Here is a 9,233-nt window from a genome sequence, read left to right on the forward strand (position 1 = left end):
ACTCCTGAGGTTAACACTTTCGAGTTCACTTCATGCAAAATCACCACGTGAGGGTGAACTCGGCCAATGCCAAGGAACGACTATGTTTTCAAAATAAAAACATGATTTATATGTATATAATTTTTTAACAGCCTTGGCGGACTTAGTTAGGATAGCCATCGGCCAAGGTATCCTTAATAACTGAGTATGATAATGATTTTTGGCACGAGCCAAGCTTTTCAGAAAATCATAAGCCTCAATGATTATTTGGATGAAATAAATTTATTTTATCTCATAAAAATGAGTTTGAAATGCTATGAATTATTTTATGCTAATCTATTTTATCTGTCTCCATTTACTTAGCTTTAGATATTTTAGATGGTATTTGTTTACTCACTGGGATTATATAATCTCACCACCCTCCTTTCCACCCCTTTCAGGCTCAGGATAGTCGGTAGATAGCTCACTTTGTTGAGGGCTACAGTGGGACTTGCATACTCAAAAATTGTACGTTTACTACTTTTATTACTTTTGATCGTTCGTGGGCCCACGTGTCACTATAAATTAAATTTTATACCTTGGTTATCTGTATTATAGTATGTATGAATTTATTTAGCTTTTACGCTACAAAAATTATTTACCAATAACTCTATAAATATTATTTTATAAGAAAATAGAATATTTTATTGAATATTTTTATTATATTCAAATAGTCATAATTTCACTTTAAATGAATGTTTTAGATATCTAAACTTATTTTTAATTATGAAATATGTGTTTTCTAGTCGCATACTACATTTTTTACTGGTTTTGAGATTTTCGAAGAAAAATGACCAAAATACCCCTGTGTAGTTGAAATTTCTCTTTGACTGTTTTTGAATTGAAATTAGGTCATATCACTTTAAAACATGATATTTGATAATGGTTACTCACAGAAAAAATGAGAAACTGATATTAAAGCTTTGCAGGGTTTCGATTGACATTTCGAGTAATGAGTGTCGATCGGGACACTGCGGCGGTTATCACGGGCTCGAGGGGAGTTTCGGGTCGTGATAGATGTCCCATAACTATACGTTCCCTGACTAGTTCCCAAAATCAACCACTTTACCAGTTTTGTTTGAACAGAGCGCATAAATCTGAGGAAATGCATTAGTAAGCAGAATACCTTTAATCCACTAGTCCGTCCAAAACTATTTGTTTTTACCATTGCTTGTAACGAAGCCCAGATTTGATGTGACTTGCAAGAAAAACTTATTAGTGATAATAAAAGGATTAATAATTCTTTTCCACTAGCTAGAAAAATTCCTATTTACTCTCGTGTTTGGCATAAAGGTGGATGGATCCCTGCAAGTCTTTTCCGTAATCATTTTCCTCCATAGACTCACTCTTTCATTTTTGTACCTCTAAATCCATTTGTTAAGTAGGGCTCTATTTCGATTCCCAAATCGACAATTCCTATCCCTCCGCAGTCCGTATAATTGTTAACAGCCTCCTATTTGATGTAATGAACTCTTTTCTTTTCCTCATTATCACCCTAGAGAAACTTTCGCTACAGCTTGTCGATTTTGTTCTTAACACCGCTCGAAAGGTAAAACAGAGACATGTAATAGCAAAGAAGGTTTGCCAGGACTGATTTTAATAAGGTAATGCGACCTCCCATCGACAAAAATTTCACCTTCCAACCCACGAGCTTGCTTTCCTCCTTTTCGATGACTGGGTTCCAAAAACCCATTGAGTTGTGATTTATTCCCAACAGTAAACCGAGATAGGCAGTAGGGATTCTACCCACTTTGTAGTTGATAAATCTCACCTATTTTTCAACCATATGCTCTTTAATGCTAATGCCTAGAAGCTGACTCTTATGGTAATTAATCTTGAGTCTTGAGACACTTTGGAAGCACTTCAGGATTCTTTTAAGAACCATCAACTTATCTAACTCATTGTTACAAAACAACAGAGTATCGTAAGCAAACTAGAGATGAGAAATACAAAAAACCTCGTTTCCCGATTCACACTACCTTACATTTGCCATTCGCTTCAGCCTTATTTAGCATACAACTTAGAGTTTTAACAATGATGATAAATAAAAATGGTAAAAGAGGACAACTTCAGTGAAGTCCCCTTTTCATTTTGAATTGTCTCAACGATGACTCATTCACTAGAATTGACACCATAGCTGAACTAACACATTCTTTAACCCACAACTTCCATCGATTGTCGAAACCCATTTTTCTCATGATCAGATCAAGGAAACTCTAGTAACGTAGTCGTAAGCCTTTTCAAAATCAATCTTAAACATCAAACCCCCATTTCCATTTTTAAGAGCATCAACCACTTCATTGGCTATAAGGGAACAGTCCATAATTTGTTGACCTTGCACGAATGCAAATTAGTTTCTGCCAATGATTTCTTCCACAACACCTTTCACTCTATTGGCTAAAGTTTTTGCCATAATCTTGTATACGCATATGACTAAACTTATCGGTCGGTAGTCATTCAATCTTATTGGACTTTGAACCTTCGAGGATACGTGTGAGGAAAGATGAATTAACGCTCCTGCCTAATTTACCATTGCAATAGAACTCAGCCATGTAGTTCATCACTTCTTTCTTTTCCACACGCCATTGTTTTTTTAAGAATTCCATACTATACCCATTCGATCTCGACACTTTCTCACCATCGCAGCTTTGTATTACTTCCCAGACTTCTTCTTCTGAGAAAGGTCTTTCTAGTAGCCTTATTGATTCTCTTTTAAAGACTTGAATTAGCATCTCATATCTTTTAGCTCAAGCACTTCTTTTAGCTCAAGCACTTCCTGCTCCATAAAATAATTCTCGAAATGATTCACAATAATTTCTCTAATTTCTTGTGGATATTCAAATATTCCTTCATCACACTTTATTTTCTCAATGAAATTTCTCCTTTGTCTAGCTGAAGCCATGGCGTGGAAATACTTTGTGTTTCGGTCTCCTTCTTGAACCCATTTGCATATCGATCTCTGCCTCTATTCCACTTCCTCAGTTCTATAAAGTCTCCATAACTCAGCCTTCTTTTTTACAATTTCCATTTTTTCTATTTCCTCTACTGCTTGGTCTTGGCTGACATTAAACATAGTCTTCAAATCTTTTTCCACCTTCTGAATCTACTTATTTGTGCATCCTATTTCCTTTGCTTGCCACTTTTTAATTAGTGGCTTTAGACCTCTCAATTTTCCCATAGCTTTTGTTTCGCCTCTCCTCAGTCTTGTCTCTATTCTAATGATCCTTTACGATTTGATGGAAGCTTATCTGATCAAGCCAATAGTTGAACATTTTAAAAGGCCTAAGCCCCCATTTAAAAGAGGTTGTCTTAACACAATAGGATTATAGTCTGATAATGAGCTAGGAAGGCAGCTTTGAATTAGTCCTTGCTCGATCTGAAGCCATTCAACCCCTAACAAAAACCTGTCGATTCTGCTATAGACCCAACCATCTCTAAAGCCACACCAAGTGAATTAATCCTCTATTAGTTCAAGGTCAACAAGAGCAATGTTATTAATAAACTCGTTGAACTTTTCCTTTAGTTTTCCCACTCCTTTTTTCCTAACCCTTTCTTGTTCATTTCTTATTGTATTAAAATCTCCTTTCAAACACCATATAATGTCTTTACTTTAGATCAGTTGTTCAAGTTCCTCCCATAGCTTTTTCTTCAAACTCTCTTCATTGGGACTGTAGATGTCTATGAATCCACAACATTTTTTCACTCCACTTATTTTCCCTATTACAGTGAGGAAATGTCAATCTTGCACCTGTTCACACAACTAGAAGAAGTCATCTCACCATACACTAACTAAACCCCTTGATCGTCTTCCCGAGATAGCATAGCTTCCATTAATCTTATCCCCTCTAGTTCTCCACAATTGCTTAAACAAATTTCTTTCAACTTTCTGTAACTTTGTCTCTTGTAGTAGAACCATATTAGGTTTTTATCTTTTTACAATATTTTTCGTCGTTAGTTTCTTTTCGTTCCTACCCAAACCTCTAACATTCGACAAAATTATTATCATGTCAAGGGAAAGTACACTGATTCTCTCAAACATTCAAAACACTTACTTGCTATGAGCCTTTTCGGTCATGACCTCCTTCATGCCAGTAACATAGCATAGAACCTCCTCTATTCCTTTAACAAACTCAAGACTCATCAAATTACTCATTTCAAAAATCAATTCATTTTCCTTGTTTATGTCCACACTGCCCTCATCAGCATCTTCATCATCGTCGGAACTTATTTGTGCTGTGGCACTACAGTATCTTCCATCATTTTTTCTTTCCATCATGTTTTGCCCATTTCCATTTTTCTTTGTGCACACTACCTTCCTTCCCCATTTTTCATTCCCAAATTCTACTTGCTGTTTCAATGATGTGTCACCCTTACCTAGAGTCAAATTCTCCGAAAAGCATAATTCCTCTTTTTCATCCTCAACATGAAGTTTATACCCACCTTTCCTGCCTTTAAAAAAACCTTTAGCTTTTTTCAGATTTGCTATCCCTTTGCCTTTACTTTTCTTCCTTATTTTCCTATTACTTTCCCCCTTAACCTTCCTCTTTGATTTCCTTCCAATTGTTTTCACCATAGACTTTCTTCTTCCATCTCATTTTGAGTCCTAGCTCCTTGATCTAAGCCATTTTTCTGGTAATCTGTAAAAACTCAACTTGTTCAAATGAAACCAACGATCTGGCAGCTTCCTTTTCCTTTTCAATATTGGTTTACCTTCATTCTTTCGATCTTGATATCTTCTTTCCTCGAATGTGATTTTCATTTGCTTGCTTTGTCTTTCATCTTGCCCCCTCAAGACTTTGATTGTTTCCTCGTCCCTTGACAACCTATCCCCTTTCTCCTTTGATTTGGCCTTGCCCTTTTCCATTTTCACAACCCGCTCCAACAGCTTTAGCCTCTTGTCTCATTCTTTACTAAATTCTGGCCTGTTAATTCCTCATTTCCTAACTTGTGGGCTTGACACCTAGCTTCTAATCCACATTGGTTTCTAGTTTGGTCTTCAAAAACCTTTTCTATGATTGAACTTGTCTTACTTGTTTGGCCTAGACTTCCTCTTTCCCTTAGGTTTGACTCAACACTCTCTATTCCTTTTTCATTTGTAGAATGGACACGTGACTTCTTTTTCATTTGTTTTGTTTCCCCTTATCCCGTCAGTGTCCCTTTTTCAAACTTTGAATTGTCACCTTTTGTACCTTCCTTTGGTTGAATAGATGATTTTACCCTTCATTTTGTTTTTTTTTTCCTTTTTTGGCCTTACCAACTGAACATCTTCAGCCCCTCTTTTGGTACTTTCTATCGCACCCTCCACCCCTAAATTGTTTTTATCCAAGCCCCGATCACCCTCATCCGATGTATCACTAGGCGTCTCATTGCATCTCGAAATTGCCTCACAGCTTAAAACTTCCTTTATTGAATCTCTGACTAGGAAACCTTTACCGTTAACCTCAATTGGCATGAATGGAAAAATATCTTGAAGAGATCTAACCTTCACAAGGATGGTAGAATAGTCCAGCCTCCACTTCTCCATCGTGTCTTGGTCTGTTTGAAGAAACCTACCCCAAATGTTCCCAATTACTCTGAAGCTCTCCTCATTTCGTATGTGAAGGGAGATTTCTTCAATTTTGACCTAAACTTTGTACTACTTGACCTCTTCCCCAGCACTATAAGGTGAAAGAGACGAGAACCATGGTTCAAAAATGTCCTAATAATGGTTCAACAAAGTCTCTATTTCTTCTTTGTTTTTAAAAGACACCAAAACAAACTGACCCCCGATAGGTCGAACACGGGTATTTACCCCCTGACAGAACAAAGAATTTTGGATAGCTCTGCAACACAAAGGTCGTCTCAGTTCCCCGTGCGCACTGCATTCCAACTAGTCAAGTTCATCTTTTTCAATCAAGATCGTTCTAACCTCTCTCCCACAATCATCGTTCTTAGTAGTTTTTTCTAAAAAGCTTCTTCGACTTTCGCTATTGCCACTGTTTCTTGTGTTCTCAAAGTTTCATTATCGGTGTTTCTAGTGAAAGATTCTTTATAGGTCATTTTTCAGTTTGTCATCGTCATATTTATGATTCTTCGCTCACTATTCTCATTACGTAACTCATTTCTGTCTCTTGATTTTTCTGCTTCAAACACCCGAATTCTTCTTCCATAAATCCATTTGACATTTCCCCTTTAGATAGCTGTTTTCAACTCATTAATTACTTTGTATCTAATGAAAGCATATTTGGCTTCCGCATTGGCTTTCTGTTTTGGGATAAAGACATCAACCACAATGCCAAATTTGTCAAAGACTTCACTTAAGAGCCACCAATCCACATCAATACTCAAGCTGCCCACAAAAGCAGAGAAGAGCTTGCTTATCCACTTTCTAATCCCCCATGGATCCTCCTTCCCCCCACCAGAAGTGCTCCAACCATCTTGCCAAACCTCTCGCTCCCTAATCCTACTTTTCTCTCTAAGCTTACCTCTCTCTCTCTCTTTCTCATCATTGCTTTTTTTACTATATATGAATAAATTATACACCTAAAGATAGAAAGGATCGCATAACATATTGTTTCATTGAATTTTATGCTTGTGAATAACTTTTTTCATATTTTTCTTTTGAAAAGCATTCAGTTTTTCCTTTTATGTCTTATTCATGGTCCATTGTGTATTTTGTTCTTTCATGAAGATATTGACATCAAATTTGGTTGTAGGTGGTTCTCTTTTCATTAACTTTTTGATTTAGGATTTTTTTGTTTTTTATATTTTCTAAACTTTATATATTTGTGTGTTAGTGTATTGTTTAATTCAATTTTGATGTATTTTTATCATTAATTGTGTTTAATTAATAAATTTTGGAGCATATAGAATGAAATAGTAGAAAAAGAAGGTATGATTCTTCTATAAATTTAAAAGATAACTAAATTTATTTATTTTGTATTTTTTAGAGTATGGACAAAGAAACTACAAATATAATTAATAAAGATTAATTGTGTCTAAGATTGGAATTTAATGAAGATGATTTTTCCTATCAATTGAACCAATGGAAAAGTAGAATCTAGAGCAAGATAAGTGTTCAAATATGATTGATTCTAATATTAATATTATGATTTTAGCTCATGTAAATATGTCAGAGAAAATTATTTTAAAAATTGAAATGAAATTTGAAACGAAACAAGATATTTATGATTTTTACAATAGATTTGAAACTTGATGTTCTCTCCATGATTGTAACCTCTACTCACCCTTTTGATATTGTTTCAGAGCTTTTGCTTTATGGTTCATGTTCTTACTATTTTGCTTTATTTTTGGCATTGTCTTATGGTACTAAGTACCAATAGGTAAATCTTTGATTAATGGTACTAAGTACCAGTAGGCTTGCTCATTGATTATCCATGCTAACTTGGATCTCCATATATAGGTTGATATCTTTACTGTAGTTTTCAGTAATATTAATACAATCTTTATTTGGCTAAGGAAAAAAAAGGTTGCCAAGAGAAATTGTAATGATGTTTTTGTTTCCAAAATTGTTGAATTGAACTAAGGTTGCCAAGAAAAAGTGAGGTAATATTTATACTTCAAAATTGTTAAAAACAGCTCTGGATTGTCAAAGAAAAGAAAACACTGGGGTTGTTAGGAAAAGATTTCTTTCAAGATAGAACTTTCTATTTTGGGGTTGTCGAAGAGTATCTGAGTTCGCTAAGGAATTAAAGATGAAAATTCTTTGATCTTATTTAAATTGCATCTTTCTAAGGAAAAGTGGTCTTTGGAGCTTTATGATTTGATGAATTCTTAAAAGATGCCTTTGACAAGAGATCAATGTTTAGGAATGGAACTGCAAGCGATGCCCCTTATAGGAATGCAAAGAGTTACTCATGATAACTCCTGATGGGAAAACATCAAATGAAATTTATTATTTATTTTTTTTCCAAAAAATGATGCATTCAGATTAATGATGTGTCTTGGTAGAAGATATAGAGATTGATTTCTTGAATTTGCAAAAGATGATTTCTTCAAGAAGATTGATTGAAACGAATGATGCTCCCATGGTGGGTGACAATGAATGAAACTGATTTGGTAAATGATAATGCATTTAAACTAATCATGTCTCTAGGTGGGAAAAGATTGAAAGCGATTTCTTGATTTTACAAGGTTAGAGATTGGAGACACACCTTACGTCCAAATGGTTTAGGTTTCATTTTAGACTTCATCAATTTAAGTTAGCTTTTTGGTTGGAATGTTATTAGAGCCAACCTTATATCCAGGAGGTCATCCTTAAGGTTACGCAGACATTGTTATGGCACCAAGGTTAAGTGCGCATGTTCGAAGACATAAGCGTCTTTCAGGAACATAGTGGAGATTAGAAACACACCTCGAGCCCAAATGATGTAAGTGAAATTCTAGACTTCATTCAGTCTTCAGCATAAACCTCAACCCGAAACGAGTTACCCCATGTAACTAAGAAAGATTTGAGCTCAAAACAACCAAATTTGATATAACTTATATGTTATAATATTTTATATCAAAATTTATATAAATAATAATTAATTATAAATAATATGTTATAAAATCTAAGATGATAGTTAATAAATTTATTAAGTGTAATCATATAAATAAATTTTATTATAAGTTATAGTAATGCTTATGTATAAATTAAATATATATAATATTACTTTATTATATATATATAATTAATTATACAAATTATATGTTAAAATGTTTTATATCAAAGTTTTGTATAAATAATAACTAATTATAAACAATATGTTATAAAATCTAAGGTGATAACAAATAAAGTTATTAAATGTAATCATATAAATAAAGTCTAGTATAAGTTATAGTAATTCTTATGTATAAATTAAATATATGTATATATAATATATGACTTTATTTTATATATATATATATATGAAATTAATGACATAACTTATATGTTATAATATTTTATATCAAAATTTGTATAAATAATAATTAATTATAAGCAACATGTTATAAAATCTAAAGTGATAGCTAATAAACTTATTAAGTGTAATCATATAAATAAATTTATTATAAGTTATAGTAATGCTTATGTATAAATTAAATATATATAATATTATTTTATTATATATATAATTAATGCAAATTATATGTTAAAATGTTTTATATCAAAGTTTTGTATAAATAATAACTAATTATAAACAAAATATTATAAAATCTAAGGTGATAACAAATAAAGTTATTAAATGTAATCA

The 9,233-nt window shown here is 33.3% G+C and overlaps 1 long non-coding RNA gene across 2 annotated transcripts in view; it reads left to right on the top strand.

Moving 5' to 3' along the window:
• The window catches only part of LOC108663086, a 2,527-nt gene extending 1,261 nt beyond the window's left edge, over positions 1 to 1,266 (top strand). Inside the window, exons 3-4 of one of the 2 annotated variants that reach the window (XR_001929012.1) lie at positions 420 to 486; positions 948 to 1,266. This is a non-coding gene — a long non-coding RNA (uncharacterized LOC108663086). Of the gene's footprint in view, positions 1 to 419; positions 563 to 947 lie in introns of those variants that run through there. The other variant, XR_001929011.1, reaches the window with a different exon arrangement.

This window comes from Theobroma cacao, chromosome 8 (assembly GCF_000208745.1).
Source record: "Theobroma cacao cultivar B97-61/B2 chromosome 8, Criollo_cocoa_genome_V2, whole genome shotgun sequence".
Classification (NCBI taxonomy): domain Eukaryota; kingdom Viridiplantae; phylum Streptophyta; class Magnoliopsida; order Malvales; family Malvaceae; genus Theobroma; species Theobroma cacao.